The sequence below is a fragment of the Nicotiana tabacum genome, chromosome 5 (assembly GCF_000715075.1).
Source record: "Nicotiana tabacum cultivar K326 chromosome 5, ASM71507v2, whole genome shotgun sequence".
Lineage (NCBI taxonomy): Eukaryota > Viridiplantae > Streptophyta > Magnoliopsida > Solanales > Solanaceae > Nicotiana > Nicotiana tabacum.
The window spans coordinates 26,078,745-26,098,365 of NC_134084.1; the positions used below are offsets into that span (position 1 = coordinate 26,078,745).

The window sequence follows — 19,621 nt, forward strand, 5'->3', positions numbered from 1 at the left end:
ACTTGGGATAATTTATGGTGTCCCAAGTCACCCTTATTTTAAATCCCAAATCGAGGAAATTGACTTTTATTTATGGTTTGCGAACACAGAAGACCGGGTAAGGAATTCTGTTAACCCGGGAGAAGGTGTGAGGCACTCCAGAGTTCCGTTGTTTTAGCACGGTCGCTCAACTATTAATAATTGACCTAATTATCTGATTTATTACATGTTTTAAACCTATTGTGCATTTTAACTCTATTACCGCTTTTATTTTTATTTATAAAATTATTTATGGAACAAGACACAATTGTCGTACACTTATCGTTTTTAACACATTGTGAATCGCGTCTCATGAAATGCACCTGCAGTTTACAACATGTTTATTTTTATTACTAATGTTCAAAGTTATAGTCGGGTCACATGAAATGCAAACTCGAATTGCGGATTAGGTACCACGACCATGCCATGGGAACCGTACCCATAGCCGTGATGATTTATTTATTAATCGTGCCTAAAGCAAGCTACAATATTCATAAATGGTGATTAATTTCCCTAATATTTGACGTTCGTTTATAAAAGATCAAAAAGTTGTGGATAAGGATAGATTTTAACAGGGGAAAAACTAAAGAAATTAGTCCAACATAACTTTTTAGATGTAGAGTGGTAAACGATTTTGCAGACAACTGAAAGTGTGGACTCCCGTTACTTAGGACTTAATGGAAGTTAGCATTTTTAAGAGCTTCATTTAATAAAAAAAAACGCAGCAGCCATATTTTCAACAAAAAAAAAAAGTTAAACCAAGGCTCAACTTTCATGATTCGAATAACTCTAAGATTGTCTTATCCCATAGAAACTAGATGCAATAGGTGGATATATTCAGCACTTCGTTCACAATTAAATGACTGACATGATAGATATTTTTCACAGACAAACCAAAGACAAGTTTGGAAATTAGCAATTGAATAACAACGGTTAACAACAAAGTTCTGAACATCACAATATAAGAACCACATTACTCGATTAAATCCCTGCAATTAATTTTATATCTCAAACAGTAATACTGTCTTGAACTAATTAACTGAATAGGGCATTCAAGAATCAAGATATACTACTCAAGGGAAGAGGTTTCACTTAGTACAAATTGATACAAGAAACTCATGAAATTAGAAGCAAGGCCATGACGTCTTAACTAGTTAACGCTCATGTCGTTGTAAAATGATTTTCAACCCAGCAGCTCCTATAATAACGAAAGAGGAAATTGATTGAATCATATGGCTTCAGCGATGCTTATAGTCTGCTACTCAAGACCTTTCAACACAAACATATTTACATAAAGTTCAAACCACCATCATAGTCTCACAGAAAGGAAAAGAAAAAACAGACTTCCCCAAATCATTCAAATCCATCAATAGCTTATTTTGTCGACTCCAAATCTTAACAGAGCCAAATGAATCAAGAACAAGCAAAAAAGCAACAGAACTTAAAACTTTGGCGAAACATCACTTAATCAATATGAGAATCAATAGGTATACAACAAAATTTCATCCCTGAATCAAAAATAAGTTAGGATTTACATACCAGCAAAGAAACAGACTTAGCAAAACCAAGTAAAGGCTAAGAGCAGCCACAAACTGAAGCTCGGCTACAATGATTCACACAAAACGAGTTCGAACAAAAATTGCGACAAAACCCACAAACCAGCAGCAGGAATCGAACAGCCGGAAAAAAATCAATCTACTCTAAACTCAATCGAACCCCGTTCTTTGAACACCTGAATTAAAAGAAGAAGAAAAAGAATGAAATTCCATAATTTCATATATGTTTTTCTGAAATTCAAGCTAAACCTTGTATTTTTTTGTGGAGTAATATCAGAACTCAAAAGAAAAGGAAATAAAAAAAATCTAGAACGGGTTCATCCGAAAATTAGAAGAAAATTCTCGAACCTTCTGCCCCAAATCCAAAAAGAAAGTCCTCCAATCTCTTTGTGTAAACGATTTTTGAGACAAATGGAGGGTGTGGATCGATTGACAATCAATCCATGGCTCCCACTAATCTCAAAATCACTCAACAAGGAATCTAAACCCGTGAAACCCAAAAAGAATAATTATGTTTGTCAGAAATAGTTACGCTACGTGGCAAGAGTAGAGAGAAGGGAGTACGTGGGGCGAGTTTGGGGTGAACTCGCCTGAGTTTCAGGCGATTTTGGGTGGAGTTGGGCGTAGCAGAGACTAGGTTAGAGGGGATGGGGCGCCGTTAGAAGAAAATTAGGGTTAGGTTTTAGGGTTTGGGAATTATAATTGGTTTTTATATGAGGTAGGTAATGGGTCAGGTCTGTGCCAGGTGGGGAGCTGGATTGGCAGATTAGAGGGGTTTTTTAAGGATAATTGGGCCAATGAAAGCTGGTTTTGGCCCAATTCGGGATTTAACAAAGCATCTCTCTTCCTTTTTTTTTATCTTTTTCTTGATTTTTAACCTAATAAATTTAATTAAAAATCCTAAACTAAAATCTAATTTGTAAAAGTGTATTAATTATTTTTTTTTAAAATAAAAATAATTAATTAACTTAAATCTAATGAAAGGAATTTAATAATTTGCAACTAAAAGCTAAAAAAGTAAAAATGGCCAATATTTTTTGATTTTTTATCTAATAATATAATTAATTAAAAACTTAAACCTAAAAATGCGAATATCAACCTAAAAATGCAATACATGAAATTTGAACATTTTTAGGGTATTTTCCATAATTTTTTTAAAATATTAAATATGCACAAAAATACAACTAAATGCAAACAATTAACAAACAATTACTATAAATTCGAAAAAATTAAAAACACTTAAAAAAAAATCCATTTCTGACTTTTTGTAGGAGTATTATTACTCGGGCAAAAATCACGTGCTCACAGCTGTCTCTCTTTGCTCGAAAATACGAAGAGTTTTCGGGAAAAGATAAAGTGAGTGAATACGAGCGATTTTTGCCTGTTTGGATACTCCATGGGAAGCATTTTAAAAAGTCTGACCGAACCTTGCTTCTGAGGTTTCCTACATATCCTTGGCTATAAAGGAATCAGGTTAGTGTAGTTCTGTAGAATGATGGAAGGATGAGTTGGAGAGTCGAGTGAGGTACCGTTCGAGGCTCTGGTCCGTGATCCTGTTGTTACATCAAAATCAAAATGAAAAAACTAACTAAGCTTATCAGCTACGAGTTACAAGATTCTTATCTATAAGTCTCCTGAAGCTTAATCTTGAGTCTTGGCTGGTTCTTCATGCAGACTCCGATCTGAATCTTGATGCTCGTAAGCTCCAGGTGCTGGTTCATTCTTTTTCAGCTTCTCGGATCAAGGCAAGACTTACAAAGCTTGTGACTTCAATCATGTCTTTAGCAGTCCACATCTTTTTTCTGCTTCTACACTTTGAGTTCATTTCTTTTTCTTTTCTTCTTTTTCTTTTATTCTGGATGGAGACTTCTTCTTTTGGGTCATCTCGAAACCTGTGTTCGAGGTAAAACTTGCTCAGACACCAAAACAAACAAACAAACGAAATTTTTCTGCCCCAGTTTTCACTAGGAAAATTTCGTGAGTTATTTGTGACCAAAACTCTATACTACTTCATTATTGAAAGCAATAAAAGTCAGGATTGTGTATCCTTGGGAAAAAGAGATTAGGGAGTGGAGACCCTATATCTAAAATGAAATCAACTAGGGATTAGAGACCCTATTGTTAGAAAATCATCAACTAGGGAGTGGAGACCCTATGTTGGCATCAACTAGGGAATAGTGATCCTATATTGGCATCAGGTTATGTTGGCATCAATTATGGAGTGAAGACCCTATGTTGGCATCAACTAGGGAGTGGTGACCCTATGTTGGCATCGGGTTATGGTGGCATCAACTAGGGAGTGAAAACCCTTTGTTGGCATCAACTAGGGAGTGGTGACCCTATGTTGGAAAAGGAGACTAGGGAATTGCGTACCCTATGCTAAAACGAACCAAGAAGGATTTTTTTTTGGTGTTTGAGAAAATCATTCTTTTAAACAAATTGCTCCAACGCTTTTTTTTCAAATGCATGAACAAATGACTCTATTTTTTTTAATTTCCTAGGAGAAAATTCATCAGACTAGGTTTTTATATCTTAGGAGAAAAATTCATCAGACTAAGACTTCGATCCTAGGAGAAAGTTCATCAGACTAGGTTTGTTTTTGTTATCTTAGGAGAAATATTCATCTGACTAAGATGTTTATCCTAGGAGAAAGATTCATCAGACTAGGTTTTTCTATCCTAGGAGAAAGTTCATCAAACTAAGATTTCTATCCTAGGAGAAAGTTCATCAGACTAGGTTTTCTAATCATAGGAGAAAAAATCATCAGACTAAGACTTCGATCCTAGGAGAAAGTTTGAGAATGTTCATCAGACTAGGTCTTTTTCTTTTTTCTTTTTTTTGTTATCTTAGGGGAAAGATTCATTAGACTAAGACGTTTATCGTAGGAAAAAGATTCATCAAACTAGGTTTTCTTATCTTAGGAGAAAGATTCATCAGACTAAGACTTCTATCCTAGGAGAAAATTCATCTGACTAGGGGTTCTTATATTTTTGTTATCTTAGGAGAAAGATTCATCAGACTAAGAAGTTTATCCTAGGAGAAAGTTCATTAGACTAGGTTTTTTTGTATCTTAGGAGAAAAATTCATCACACTAAGATTTCTATCCTAGGAGAAAGTTTATCAGACTTGGTCTTCTATCTTAGAAGAAAGATTCATCAGACTAAGACTTCTATCCTCGGAGAAAATTCATCAGACTAGGGGTTTTTATCTTCGTAGAAAAAATCATCAGACTAAGACTTCGATCGTAGGAGAAAAAATGTGAAGAGCAATGGCAATATTTTTTGCACACTAGCAAGACAGATAAAGGCAAAGATTTGAGAAACTTCCCTTTATCGGCTTGTTAGCAACGGAGCGTCCACCAAACTGTATAGAGATCTAGGTTCTCTATAAGTTTCCACTGAAAATACTGAGGAACTAAACTATATAGCGATTTGGTCATATATCAGGTTGGTACAGCGCTAACTGCGGAACCAGTATGTTGATGAGACACAAGATAAGTTCCCACTGTATAGAGAACCAAATTCTCTATAAGTTTCCACTGTAAGCAACAGACTGTAAAACCAGCCAGTATAGGGAATCAGGTTCTCTAATTGTTCCCACAATAGCTCGGCAGAAAGTAAAGAACACAGAGGATTTTTACATGGAAAAATCTCAACTCAAGGGGACAAAAACCACGACCTACACTTGTAGGCTTTCAACTTCACTAACTTGTAAACCCCTATAACAAGCCACTTTGTAATGACTCTATTACAAAGAATTCAACTAACTTGTAGTACTCTTACCACAAGCCACTTTGCGACTCCCTAGTTGCAAAGACTTTAATTAACTTGTGATGCTCTCACCACAAGCCACTTTTTCACTCTCTAGTGACAAAGACTTTAATCACTCTAACTTGTAATAACACTTATTACAAGCCACTTTGTAACTCTCTAGTTACAAAGACTTTACAACTCGACTAACTCTAGCCAAGACACAAACTTAGAGGGTTTGTGATTTTGGGTTTCCTAAAAACAGCTTCTAAGAAAGCAAGATAGGAGTTACAATAAAGAACAAATAACAAAGACTCAACAAACCTAAGGACTTAAGATATCTTCGATCTTGGATCAGGTCCTTGAGGTTGAAGCAGCTTTGTTCTTGAGAGAGGTTGTTGCAAGCACTTGAGAGAGGATTTTCATTTTCTGTATTTGCAAGTGTTGAACCAGAATATTGTGCCTTGCATGAGGTTTATAGTACACAAGACATTACCTTAGTGATGTCAATTCACAATGGTGATGTCCAATCTCAATGGAAAGTGATTGTTGCACTGCCTGCTGCACTGTTGCAGGCAGTCACTTTTTGCAGTTGCTTTCCAGCTGTATAGTTGACTTATACTTCTGTCAGGGGAACACCAAGGTATCAGGTCCCTAATCTGGTTCATGTGAATCTAAAGCACACTGCCCCGATTATCTTGAGTCGATTGACTTGAATGATTGTAGCAGACATGCTTCAGATCCTTTATCTGGTTCTCTTATAAAGTAAGTTGTTTTACCTTTCTTGATTGTATTTATGCTTGTGTGACATTACTTACAATGATGTAAGCAAGGTAGGTAAAAAGCTTTCCATAGAAAGTTGACTGATGCACTGTTCCTGTACAATAGCGTGTGTCACACCTCCTTTTTCCGCCCTCGCGATGGGGTGAATGAGTTTTTCCAATTAAAGGACAATCAAAACGGAATTTTTTTATTTATTTCAGAGTCGCCACTTGGGAGATTTAGGGTGTCCCAAGTCACCAATTTAATTCCGAATTGAGGAAAAGAATGACTCTGTATTACAGTCCGTGAACCAGAAATCCGGATAAGGAATTTTGTTAACCCGGGAGAAGGTGTTAGGCATTCCCGAGTTCCGTGGTTCTAGCACGGTCGCTCAACTGTCATATTCGGCTTGTTTATCTGATTTTATACAAATATGAACTTATGTGCAGATTTTAACTCTTTACCGCTTTCATTATTATTATTATTATTTTACAGGGAATTGCAACGTTGTGAAAATGTATCTCGAACCGCGTCACAATCAATGTACCCGTGGTCGTCGACACACTTTGACTCCGTTGAGATTTGGATTTGGGTCACATAAATGTGCACCCGAGTTTAAGAAAATTAAATTATTAAAGGCGCGCCTAAAGCGACTAGCGTATCATTTACTTTGGGTAGGGCCGTGAAATTTTGCTAAACGGTCCATCCCGAAGTCTAAGCAATTTTAAAGCAAATATTTACTGAGGGCCCCGCAATTTTGTATTTTTTATTCGGCGAGGCTCATCTCATTCTTATTTTTAAAAGGAATTTGCAACGTCATGGACACGCATCTCGAACCACGTCATAATCAATGTACCCGTGATTAGAGACACATTTCGATTCTGTTGAGATTTGGATTTGGGTCACATAAATGTGCACCCGAGTTTAAGAAAGTAAGATTATTTAAGACGCGTCCTAAAGAAACTAGCGTGTTGTTATTTTGGGTAAGGTCGTGGAGTTCGCTAAGCGGCCTATCCCGAGTTCTAAGTAATTAACACATACATTTTTGTGAGGGCCCCGCAATTTGCATTTTTATTTGGCGAGGCTCGTCTCATTTTTATTTAAAAAAAACGTCCTATAGTGGCTATGTTTTCTACTAAGTTTGTCTCTAGTAATGAAAGAAGAGTAACGGTCCAATCTTTATTTTTCATGCTTACAAGTTAGTTATAGTCGGGTTCCGAATATGATTTGCCAAATTCGAAATATGACCGCGTGCATGGGCAGTCGTTTAGATATCATGGGCCCAGGCCCAGTGCACACTATATGGGCTGGACCTGGGCCATTCCTTTTCCTATAAGGGCCTGTTAGTTCATTCGACTCAGGCCCAACATTTATAAGGTTGAAATGGAAACTGTTGGTATTTTATTCTAATGGTATTGTTGCAAGTTATAGCGAGACAACTTGCTAAATGGAGTAAGATGAACTAGCAATGGACAATTTAACACTTAACATACGTTAGAAGATATGCTAATCACAAACACAGCTAAAATTCCAGATATTGTTTACTACATTCTTACTTCTTTTCTATCTACCAACATACATACATAAGGTGATACTAAGTAACCATACGCGAGGTTTAATTATACATGAGGACTGCCTTCATTATCCTAAATAGAAGATGTGAACTATTATATATACAACTTTAATGTTCAATATACAGACTGAAACAGATTCGAAAAACTCGGTAAAAAAACAGCTTCAACGCTTCATTTTTTTGTATTCATACTTCAACTTTCAGCTTACATTGACAGTTTATCAGTGGTGTACCTGGTATTTGGTAAAGCAAAAGAAGAAGAAGAATGATCGGTGCAGTAGTAGCACACACACACACACAGCAACAGCAGCAACAAGAAAAGCAGCACTCAGCAGCAAACAACCCAGCAGGCAAATTTTGTTAAACCAAAACAAACCCAGCAGGAAAACCCAATAATGGCCAGTAAGAGGAACCAGCGACAGATTTAGACCAAACAGGAGACCAGTGAACTTTCAAACCAACAGAAAACCAAGACGCTCAGCTGAAACAGTGTTCAACAAGTAAAGAAACCAGGGAAACTAAACTGAAACCCAGCAGTATCCCAGCACAGCAGACTAGTGCACGAAAGCAGTAATTTCTGATTTTTGTCAAAACACTCAAGAAAAGTAACCTCAAACTCTTTAATGTAGAAGTTTAGCTTTAACACTCGACCGCTCTCAATTTCTGATGTCCAACCCAGAAAAACTGTCCAGCCAAAGAAATAAACTCTCTCCAGGCAAAAAAAAAACCCTATTTTGTTATAAAACCAGCCTATTTATAAGCAAAGTAGGCAAGCACCAGGCTGCCTTGATCCCTGTAGCCCTTAACTCTGTCCATACCCCTTTATTTCCCATTATCAGGTGTTTCGTGCCCAAAATGGCATGGGCAGCTGACAACAACCAACTAATCCCCCATCAATTCATTTTATTATTACTCAAATGTATGGGCCTATTATAATACTCAACTAACATCTCATGCTATCAAGTTTTGTTCCCCACTATTGTATTAGTTTAATCATACTTCAGTACCCTACTGTCAGCCCAACTTAAACTAACCATTTATGATCTTTTCAAACCCCAAACTACCCCTTTTAAACCCCTGGTTATTACTGTTTTAACCTAAACTTCAACAAACTGAAATTTGAACTTATGGAAGTTCAAACTCAACAACTATCCTAAACTGAGTTCCAGCTATTGTACTGCAGCTACAAACCATTTACAGATAGTTTCAAACAATCAGCTAAACGGCAATGGTTCGATCAATCATATGAAGCTTATCAGAATCAGGACATTTGAACATTCAGTCCTATAAAACTAATCAATGACGTTTATCTAATCGACTATACTAATTATAACATAGAACAATCAGTCGATTAAACAAATAATACGAACAGGGCCCCAAATGGCTTCAGACAACTTTGCACAAAATAGAAGAACAACATGAATGGAACACTTGACGACACTGATCAAATCGAGTATGTATATCACCATACGTATTCAACCATAAACAGAAGAATCGTCGACCAAATAAAAAGGTCTTACGAAGACAGAGGAAATTGAAAGAACACATCAGAAATACCAACAAACTAATTAAACATGTTAACAAACTCAGCAACATTCGAACCAAAAACAGAAAAGAAAAAGAGAACTTACTCTGGAAGCTCAACAACAAACGACCCAAGCTTTGACTGGACTTGACCATTTGAGGTCGAACAGACTTTAATCGAGGTGTTCTCAACCGAGAACACTTAGATTAAGGTCTATTAGACCCCAACCCTCCATTTAAACTGGCCGGATTCCCAAAGTTCTTGTGTTCTAGGGTTCGAACAGTCCGATTTGGGGCTTGAGGATTTGTGGGTAGATTCGGACCAAACCAAACTTGGTTTGGTCACGAGTGAGGGCAGGGTAATGACTGGTGTGAATCTGGGGTAGGTTGGTGTAGATCGGGGTTTTGCTCGAACCTTCAAACGAAGATTCGAGACGATGGGGAATGATTCGAGGCCAGCTGCTAACAGATTTGTGTTCAGGGTGGTTGGGTGCATCAGGGGTGTTATTTTGGTGGTCACCGGCAACGTGGTTGCCGGGTTTACGGCGAGGGTGAAGGGTGGCGGCTAGGGTTTGGCAAGGGGTGTTAGGTTAGTCTCTTGAGAGAGACGATGGAAGGGGGGTGTTCGGATGGGGGCGCGGGGTGTGATGAGGGGTTTATATATGGGATGTGGCAATTAACTTGAGCCGTTAGATCAAATGATCTCAACGGCTTGGATTAATTGGTGAGGGACAGGACGGGGTCGTTTGGTTTGGAAACGGGGTCGTTTGGTTTTAATGAGGGGCTGGGTCGACCCGAGTAAGCAGGTCGGGTTATGGGCGCGATCGTGGACCATTGGATGAGTATGGATGAACGACTCAGATCAAACGCCCTATGCGGTGTCGTTTGGGGGCGTCCCTGGAAGGCCTGGTTTCGGACTGGATCATTGTATTGATTTGGGCCTGATTTCAGTTGAATTTTTGGCCCAAATCCGATATTTTCCTTCTTATAATTAAACAAAAATTCCTAAAAACCAAAATTAAACTACACAAATATTAATTAACACCTAACAACAGTTATCACACGAATTAAAACATTTAATAAAATCACCATGACAACAAAAATAGAATAAAAATGCATATTTTTGTGATTTTCGCTTTTTAAAATCAAATAATGGTTAATTAATTCCTAAATGTATCATGCATGCGACATGTATTTTTTTATTTTTTAACTATAGCAAGGCGAGCATTTACGGACAAAACAATTATCAAAATGTCACACAAATCCTCAAAATTGTACCCGAAGGTAACTTGTTTTATTTCTTTTCCGATTTCTTTTGGAGTAGTTTTTGTGAAGCAAAAATCACGTGCTCACAGCTGCCCCTCTTTGTCCAAAAGCACAAAGAGCTTTCGTGCAAAGATAAAGTGAGTAGACACGAGCGACTTTGCTCGTTGGAAGACTCTGTGTGAAGCATTTTGTTTTGAAAAGATTTAACCAAACCTTTGCTTCAAAGGTTTCCTACATATCCCTGGCTAGAAGGGAATCAGGTTAATGTAGTTCGGGAAGTGTTGGTAGCTGGGACTGCGATTTGCTGTTACTGCTGCTGCATGCTGTCACTACGGCTTACCGATCTCCTGATTAAATCGTGCTTAAAAGAAAAATCAAGAAGCTAGGCTAGATAACGGATTACAAAATCCCATCCATCTTCCATTTGTTCTGGACACCTTGCTTTCTTGTCGGCTTGCATCTATTCTGGTGTTGCTTTCTTCCGAACACTGATGGGGTGACACCAACCTTTTGCTACTCTGAATACCAATTTTCACTGTCTAGTTCGGTCCGCTGGGGATATGGCTTCCTTCATTAAGCTTTTCGGTGGTTCCTCTGGGGATACGACTCTCTTCATCAAAATTTGTTATGCCGGGGATTTTTTGTTGTAACCTTCTGCCTTCCGGTGGGTTACTGATTTCAAGACCTGAAGTATAAAACTGAAAAGCATTCCTCTAGTTATACAGGTGGGCGCCTAAATGCAAAAATATGAAATGTATTCCCTCGTTATACTGCTGGGCGACCTAGGACATGAAATGAAAACAGAAATGTATTCCCTCGTTATACTGGTGGGCGACCTAGGACATGAAATGAAAACAGAAATGTATTCCCTCGTTATACTGGTGGGCGACCTAGGACATGAAATGAAAACAGAAATGTATTCCCTCGTTATACTGGTGGGCGACCTAGGACATGAAATGGAAAACAGAAATGTATTCCCTCATTATACTGGTGGGCGACCTAGGACATGAAATGAAAAACAAAAATGTATTCCCTCGTTATACTGGTGGGCGACTTAGGACATGAAATAAAAAAGAGAAATGTATTCCCTCGTTATACTGGTGGGCGACCTAGGACATGAAATGAAAAACAGAAATGTATTCCCTCGTTATACTGGTGGGCGACCTAAGACATGAAATGAAAAACAGAAATGTATTCCCTCGTTATACTGGTGGGCGACCTAGGACATGAAATGAAAAACAGAAATGTATTCCCTCGTTATACTGGTGGGCGACCTAGGACATGAAATGAAAAACAGAAATATATTCCCTCGTTATACTGGTGGGCGCCTAGGACATGAAATGAAAAAACAGAAATGTATTCCCTCGTTATACTAGTAGGCGACCTAGGACATGAAATGAAAAAACAGAAATGTATTCCCTCGTTATACTGGTGGGCGACCTAGGATATGAAATGAAAAACAGAAATGTATTCCCTCGTTATACTGGTGGGCGCCTAGGACATGAAATGTAAAAACATAAATGTATTCCCTCTTTATACTAATGGGCGACCTAGGACATGAAATGAAAAATAGAAATGTATTCCCTTGTTATACTGGTGGGATTCTAGGACATGAAATGAAAAAACAGAAATGTATTCCCTCGTTATACTGGTGGGTGACCTAGGACATGAAATGAAAAAACAGAAATGTATTCCCTCATTATACTGGTGGGCGACCTAGGACATGAAATGTAAAGACTGAAAAGTATTCCTCTCGTTATATAGGTGGGCGCCCGTTGAACTAAGACAAAAAAATATTTGAATTTGTTTCCTCGTTCCTCCGAGAAAATTTTTGACAACGGCAGAAAATTTTCTGCCCCGGTTTTGGTGACCTTCCTTGTGGCGTGTCTTTCTGCCATCATCAACCTTTATTTTCCTGTAGCAATCAAAAGAAAATTTTGTTAGTTTTAACATGGTGAGTGACCGTGTCACTCCTGCTGGGGGTGATTTTTCCTTTCCCTTTCACTTGCTCTGTGCTCCCAAAACTGGTTGGGGATATAGTTGCTTGCTGGGGATGATATGCCTGCTGGGGATGGTATTTCGATGGGGATGACATTTCTGCTGGGGATGGTTTTCCATTTATCCCTTCCTCGCTCTTTTGTTTCAAAACATGTTGTAGGAGTCCTCTTCAACTCCAAAACTACTCCCTTAAAAGTTTATTTTCTCACAGCACTGCAGGGCATAAAATGTTATCACCTAGGGATACTGTTATTGAGGATAGGACTGTTGAGGTTATCTTGCTGCGGATCAATTCTCTCTTCCTCCTTCCTCCTTTCTGTGGTGTCTGACCACCTTGGACCTTGGTCCGTGATCTATCGAAGCTCTGCTGGGGATCTTCTTGGAACTTGGTCCATAAGTCCCTCAACTGTCGTTTTCCGCTTTTCTTCATGTCCCCCTTAACTTTCTAGGCCAGTTTGTCATTTGGTTTTGCAACAAACGCCTTTTGTCTTATTGCCTCGGCTTTGGCCTGTCCCATTCGCATTTTGCTTTGTACCATTTTGGCCCATGGTAGTAAACTCTGAAAAATCCTTCTCAAAATAAATTTCTAGAAAAAGTCTTTTAGACAAAGAAAATGAAAAGATAGAGAGAGAAAAAAAATATTTCTGAACAAATGCTGGGAGAGAAGAAAAGGAAAGAGCTTATCTGGACGGTATGACTGGTCCCAACGATCATGTCGTGCATTACGGATTAATCGACCCAGTCTATTTGTATCAATCAATATTCCTGATGGACTCACTTGCTGGGGATAAATAGGTGCCCACCTCTTCGCAAATGCGGATCCTTTTTGCCAATCTATCTTGTCGCCTTATAGTGCCCTTCGAGGGAGTTTCACTAATAAGACTCTCTTCTTTCTCTCAGCTCCCGTCGCCTTATGGTGCCTGTGAAGGTTTTCACCGATAAGACTCTCTCGTTTTATTTCTCTCATCTTTCGTCGCCTTATGGTGCTTGTTAAGGTTTTCACCGATAAGACTCTCTCATTTTATTTTTTCAGCGGGGGATTGGAGTGTTGCCGATATGACTCTCTCTTCCGGAGATTCTTTTCAGCTGTCAATTCATTTCCAGTTTATGATCCTCTTCTTTGCTGGGGACCAGTGTATTATTCTCGGCTTCCATTCGCCTGACTTGGCACCTCTCGGATATTGATCAGGAGGGCTTTTTGGACATCGATGTTGGTTTTGTGTAGGGTTAAAAGAAAAGCTATCAAAATTCAAAAATAACTTCGACGGGTGAAACACTACAACTCTTGGAATCAACCCTTTTTTGAAACTTCAAAAACATAACTCCTGCCCTAGTTTTCTTGCTTGGGGATTTTTATATTTACACTATGTGGAGATATGCACACTATGCACACTATGGTGCACTATGACCGAGCCGTGAGGAGCCTACGTATCCTCTTTGAGGAATCAGGTCAAACGTAGTTCTCACGGTTCCTCCATTTTTCTTATGACCTTTATCTTGTTTTCATTTTCTTTTTCTCTTTTTTTTCATATATTTTTTCCATTAGTGACTCCAAAAAGAGGGGTATGAAAGAATAAATAAGGCTCAAAGGGGGAAGCAAAGGTTAAAAGTGTTTGGATAGAAGAAAGAATTGCCTCCGTCATTTCATTATCCAATAAGTACCAAATACAAACAAACGAACCAATAACTATCATAATCAAAGAAATTACGCATAATATCTTTTGACTGCATCAGAATTGATAGCCATGTCGACGCATCTTCCTTCGATATCTGTTAGACATAAAGCGTCGTTGGATAACACTCTGGTCACAACATAAGGCTCTTGCCAGTTTGGGGCGAACTTGCCTTTTGCTTCGATCTGATGTGGGAGGATCTGTTTCAATACTTGCTGCCCTACTTCAAATTTTCTGGGGCGCACCTTCTTATTGTATGCCCTTGCCATTCTCTTCTGATACAACTGGCCATGACACACTGCTGCCAATCTTTTTTCGTCTATTAAGTTCAACTGCTCCAGTCGAGCTTTGACCCATTCATCATCGTCAATCCCGGCTTCAACGACAATTCGAAGGGAAGGAATTTCGACCTCTGCTGGTATTACCGCTTCATTTCCGTACACCAATAAATAAGGAGTTGCACCTACGGAAGTCCGTACTGTAGTGCGATAACCCAACAAGGCAAAGGGTAATTTCTCATGCCATTGTCTAGATCCTTCTACCATCTTCCTCAGTATCTTCTTGATGTTCTTATTGGCCGCTTAAACTGCTCCATTCGCCTTGGGACGATATGGGGTGGAATTACAGTGTGTAATCTTAAACTGTTGGCATACATCCCTCATCAAATTGCTGTTAAGATTTGCACCATTATCCGTGATGATCACTTTTGGGACCCCAAATCTGTAGATGATATGGGAGTGAACAAAATCCACCACTGCCTTCTTGGTTACCGACTTGAAAGTTTTAGCTTCAACCCATTTGGTGAAGTAGTCGATGGTCACCAGAATGAACCTATGGCCGTTGGTCGCTGCCGGCTCAATAGGCCCAATGACATCCATGCCCCATGCGACAAATGGCCGTGGCGCTGACATTGTATGCAATTCTGTCGGCGGAGAATGAATTAGATCTCCGTGTATCTGACATTGATGGCATTTCCTCATGAAATTGATACAATCATGCTCCATAGTGAGCCAGTAGTACCCTGCTCGAAGAATCTTCTTTGCCAATACATATCCGCTCATATGTGGCCCACAGACTCCAGCATGCACCTCTGCCATAACTGTCGTGGCTTGACCGGCGTCTATACATCTTAGCAATCCCAAGTCTGGGGTTCTTCTGTACAACACTCCTCCACTGAGGAAGAAACCATTTGACAAACACCGAATGGCTCTTTTTTGGTCTCCGGTGGCTTGCTCCATATATATCCCAATCTTGAGGTACTTCTTTATGTCATAAAACCATGGCTCGCCATCCACTTCCTCCTCTACCATGCTGCAATAAGCTTGCTGATCACGAACCTGAATGTGCAATGGGTCAACATGAATTTTATCGGGGTGGTGTAGCATTGATGCTAGGGTGGCCAATGCGTCGGCAACCTCATTGTAAACTCTTGGGATGTGTCTGAATTCTACTGATCGAAATCGCTTGCTCAGATCGTGCAAACATTGTTGATATGGTATGAGTTTCAAATCCCGTGTTTCCCACTCACCCTGAATCTGATGCACCAGGAGGTCCGAGTCTCCCAAGACCGAAACGTCCTGGACATCCATGTCTGCTAGTCGCAAACCCAAAATGCATGCTTCATACTCGGCCATGTTGCTGGGCTGTAACAGGATAGTGACGTCCTGTTTCCGAAATGAGTACCGCTCCTTTTCCAACCCCATTCGCGTTTGCGTTTCCATCAAAGAAAATCTTCCAACTTGGTTCCTCGGGTAATTCCAGCTCACCTATATGCATTACTTCCTCGTCCGTAAAATACGTCCTCAAAGGCTCGTATTCTTTATCAACGAGATTCTCAGCCAAGTGATCGGCCAGCGCTTGGGCTTTCATGGCCGTCCTTGTCACATAGACGATATCAAACTCTGTGAATAAAATTTGCCATTTTGCTAACCTCCTTGTAGTCATAGGTTTCTGGAAAATGTACTTTAATGGATCCAAACGGGAAATGAGATAAGTAGTATACGATGATAAATAGTGCTTCAACTTCTGAGCCACCCAAGTTAGGGCGCAACATGTCCTCTCGAGTTGAGTGTACTTGACCTCATATACTGTAAACTTCTTGATAAGATAATAAATGGCCTGCTCCTTCCTTCCTATAATGTCGTGTTGCCCCAACACGTAGCCAAACGAATTCTCCAGGACCGTCAGATAAAGAATTAATGGTCTCCCCGGCTCGGGTGGGACCAACACAGGTGGATTTGACAGATACCCTTTGATCTGGTCGAAGGCTTCTTGACACTCCGTCGTCCAGTCTACCGCAACATCTTTCTTCAGCAGTCGAAATATGGGTTCACAAGTCTCCGTGAGTTGAGCGATGAACCTGCTGATATAATTTAGTCTTCCCAATAGACTCATTACCTCCGTTTTGTCCTTTGACGGTGGCAAATCTTGGATGGATTTGATCTTGGATGGGTCCAACTCAGTACCCCGTCGACTGGCGATGAATCCTAACAGCATTCCTGATGGAACCCCGAAGGCACATTTGGCCGGGTTGAGCTTAATATCATACCTTCGAAGTCTTTGAAAGAACCTCCTTAGGTCTGCTACATGATCTTCCTGACGCCAAGACTTTATGATCACATCATCTACGTACACTTCAATTTCTTTGTGTATCATGTCATGAAACACAGTAGTCATTGCTCTCATGTACGTTGCCCCAGCATTCTTCAATCCAAATGGCATTACCCGGTAGCAGTAAGTTCCCCATGGCATAATGAAAGCCGTCTTTTCCGCATCTTCTTTGTCCATTAAGATCTGATGATATCCTGCATAGCAGTCCACAAAGGATCCGATCTCGCGCCCAGCGCAATTATCGATCAAGATATGGATGTTGGGCAATGGAAAATTATCCTTAGGACTTGCCTTGTTGAGATTGCGGTAGTCGACACATACCCTGATTTTCCCATCCTTCTTCGGCACTGGTACCACATTGGCCAACCAATCGGGATATCGAGTGACCCGAATAACTTTTGCCTGCAGCTGCTTGGTCACTTCTTCTTTGATCTTCACACTCATATCCGTCTTAAACTTCCTCAGTTTTTGCTTGACCGGAGGGTATGCCGGGTCAGTGGGCAATTTGTGAACCACTAGATCAGTGTTTAATCCCGGCATATCATCATATGACCACGCGAAAACATCTTTGAACTCAGTGAGGGCTTTGATTAATTCCTCCTTGATGTTTGGCTCAATGTGGATGCTGATTTTGGTTTTTCTGACATTATCTGCATCCCCTAGATTTACAGCTTCGGTGTCATTCAGATTAGGCTTGGGTTTCTCTTCGAACTGGCACAATTCTCGGTTGATTTCTTCGAAGGCTTCATCCTCGTCATATTCAGACTCATCATTATTACCGATCTCGTGTATAATTAAGCCGGAGTCAGATTGATTTATTAGACTATGTCGAAGATCCGTTGTGCATGCCATATCATTAGAACCAGTAAAAAGAGAACTGTTCAAAAAGAGAAAAGAACAAAACAAAATTAAAATGAGACAAGAAAAGAGAATTTTATTAAAAATGCGGGATAACAGGGTTCACACTTTACAAAATAAAATGAGATTTGGATTACACCCTGGAATAATCCGAAAAACAAGAAAGAAAAATCAAAGCCTACTACCAGGACTCCCCTCGGATAGGAAGAGGAGTAACCGTCCAATTGAAGGTATTGGGCTTAGGCCCCACAAACTGTATGCCTGCTCTGCTGGAACCCTCTCCAACTTCTATCACATGGACATCAGCAAACAGCCTTTCGAAGATCTGATTCAAATCCCCGTTCATCCCAATCAATGGTCCGAGAATTTTCGGGACAGTTGATCCCTTGGCACTCGCTCTAACAAAGGATCTGGAGAGACGCGGAATTGGTTTGGGAAGAACCCAAACTCTCTTCTTCATTTTCCGCACTCGCTTTACATCTGCCGCAGTAGGTTTGAAACCCAATCAAAGGTCTCTAAATTCTTGGGCAAGGAGAGAGGTTGAACAATCCCTTGAAGCTCAGCCCCCAGGCCTTTTCCTGGCACAAACCTATTACCCAGCATCTCTGAAACCACCATGATGGTTGCGGAAGCTACCCTGGGGTGTGGAATGCTTTCACCCTCGGTAATCTTGTTTGCTGATACTGCATCAAAAATCTGGTAAACCCAGGGACCTTTGTCACTATTGTTTTCTATGAATGGCACAATGGCGCCTCCCATGGTGCACGCAGTGTCTTCCCCGTACAGCATGACATCTTGTCTGTCCCATTCGAACTTGACCATTTGATGCAAGGTGGATGGCACCGCTTTGGCCGCGTGGATCCATGGTCGTCCCAACATAAGGTTATAAGATACCGCGGCATCCAATACCTGGAACTCCATAGTAAACTTAACCGGGTCGATGGTCAACTCGAGTACAATATCCCCCACGGTGGCCGTTCCACTTCCATCAAATCCTCGGACGCAAATGTTGTTCTTGTGGATTCTACCATGGTCAATATTCAACTGGTTCAGGGTGGATAATGGACAAATATTGGCACTTGAGCCGTTATCCACCAACGCTCGAGTAACTGCCGAATCTTCACATTTGACAGTCAAGTAGAGAGCTTTATTATGTTTCGTGCCTTCCACTGGCAGATCATCATCAGAGAACGTTACCCTGTTTACCTCAAAAATTTTGTTGGCAATCGTTTCAAGGTGGTTTACTGAAATTTCATTGGGCACATGAGCTTCATTCAGTATCTTCATCAGGGCCCGGCGATGTTCATCCGAATGGATCAGTAGTGATAGCAACGAGATTTGGGCCGATATTTTCTTCAATTGTTCGACCACGGAGTAATCCTGCACTTTCATCTTTCTTAAGAACTCCTCCGCCTCTTCTTCTGACACGGGTTTTTTTGTTACTGCTGGGTTGGACCTTCTCAACTCCACGGGAGCGAAACACCGTCCCGACCGAGTTAGTCCCTGCGCCTCACAACTATCCTCTTCCACTTGCTTTCCCTTGTACATTACCACTGCCTTTTCATACTTCCAAGGCACAGCCTTGCTATCAATCATTGGCAATTGGACTACTGGATTTATGATGGCCGGTTCCCAGCAGACTTCTTTCACAACAACTACGGATGTGGATGACGTTCCCGATACCGCCAATTTGGTTGGCTCTGGTTTCCTTGTTGCGGTGGATGGACTTTTCCCTAATATTACCACTGGCTTGACATCTTCCCCCTTCAATTGTACCCCTAATTCCCCACCGATCGATTCTTCTTTCGGAGCGGCATGGATCATCATCACCGTTAGTGAGGGTTTCCTCGGCTCTCCTCCCTTGTACACCAACTCGATCATGTGAGCTTCGTGGTGTACTAGCAATGGGTTCTGATTGATGTTGGGTGCCTCCGGTGTCTGGACCTCGATCTTGTTAGCATCAATAAGATCTTGTATTGCATTCCTTAACCTACAACATTTTTCGGTATCATGCCTAAGCATTCCTGAGCAATA

The 19,621-nt window shown here is 40.3% G+C and overlaps 1 long non-coding RNA gene across 1 annotated transcript; it reads right to left on the reverse strand.

Annotated features, from left to right (window-relative positions):
- Positions 1 to 932: 932 nt before the first annotated feature.
- Positions 933 to 2,307, reverse strand: LOC107801737 (uncharacterized). The gene is made up of 2 exons (XR_001651691.2): positions 1,923 to 2,307; positions 933 to 1,750 (listed from the first exon to the last, which is right to left on the reverse strand). It is a non-coding gene; the product is annotated as an uncharacterized LOC107801737 (long non-coding RNA).
- Positions 2,308 to 19,621: the final 17,314 nt, after the last annotated feature.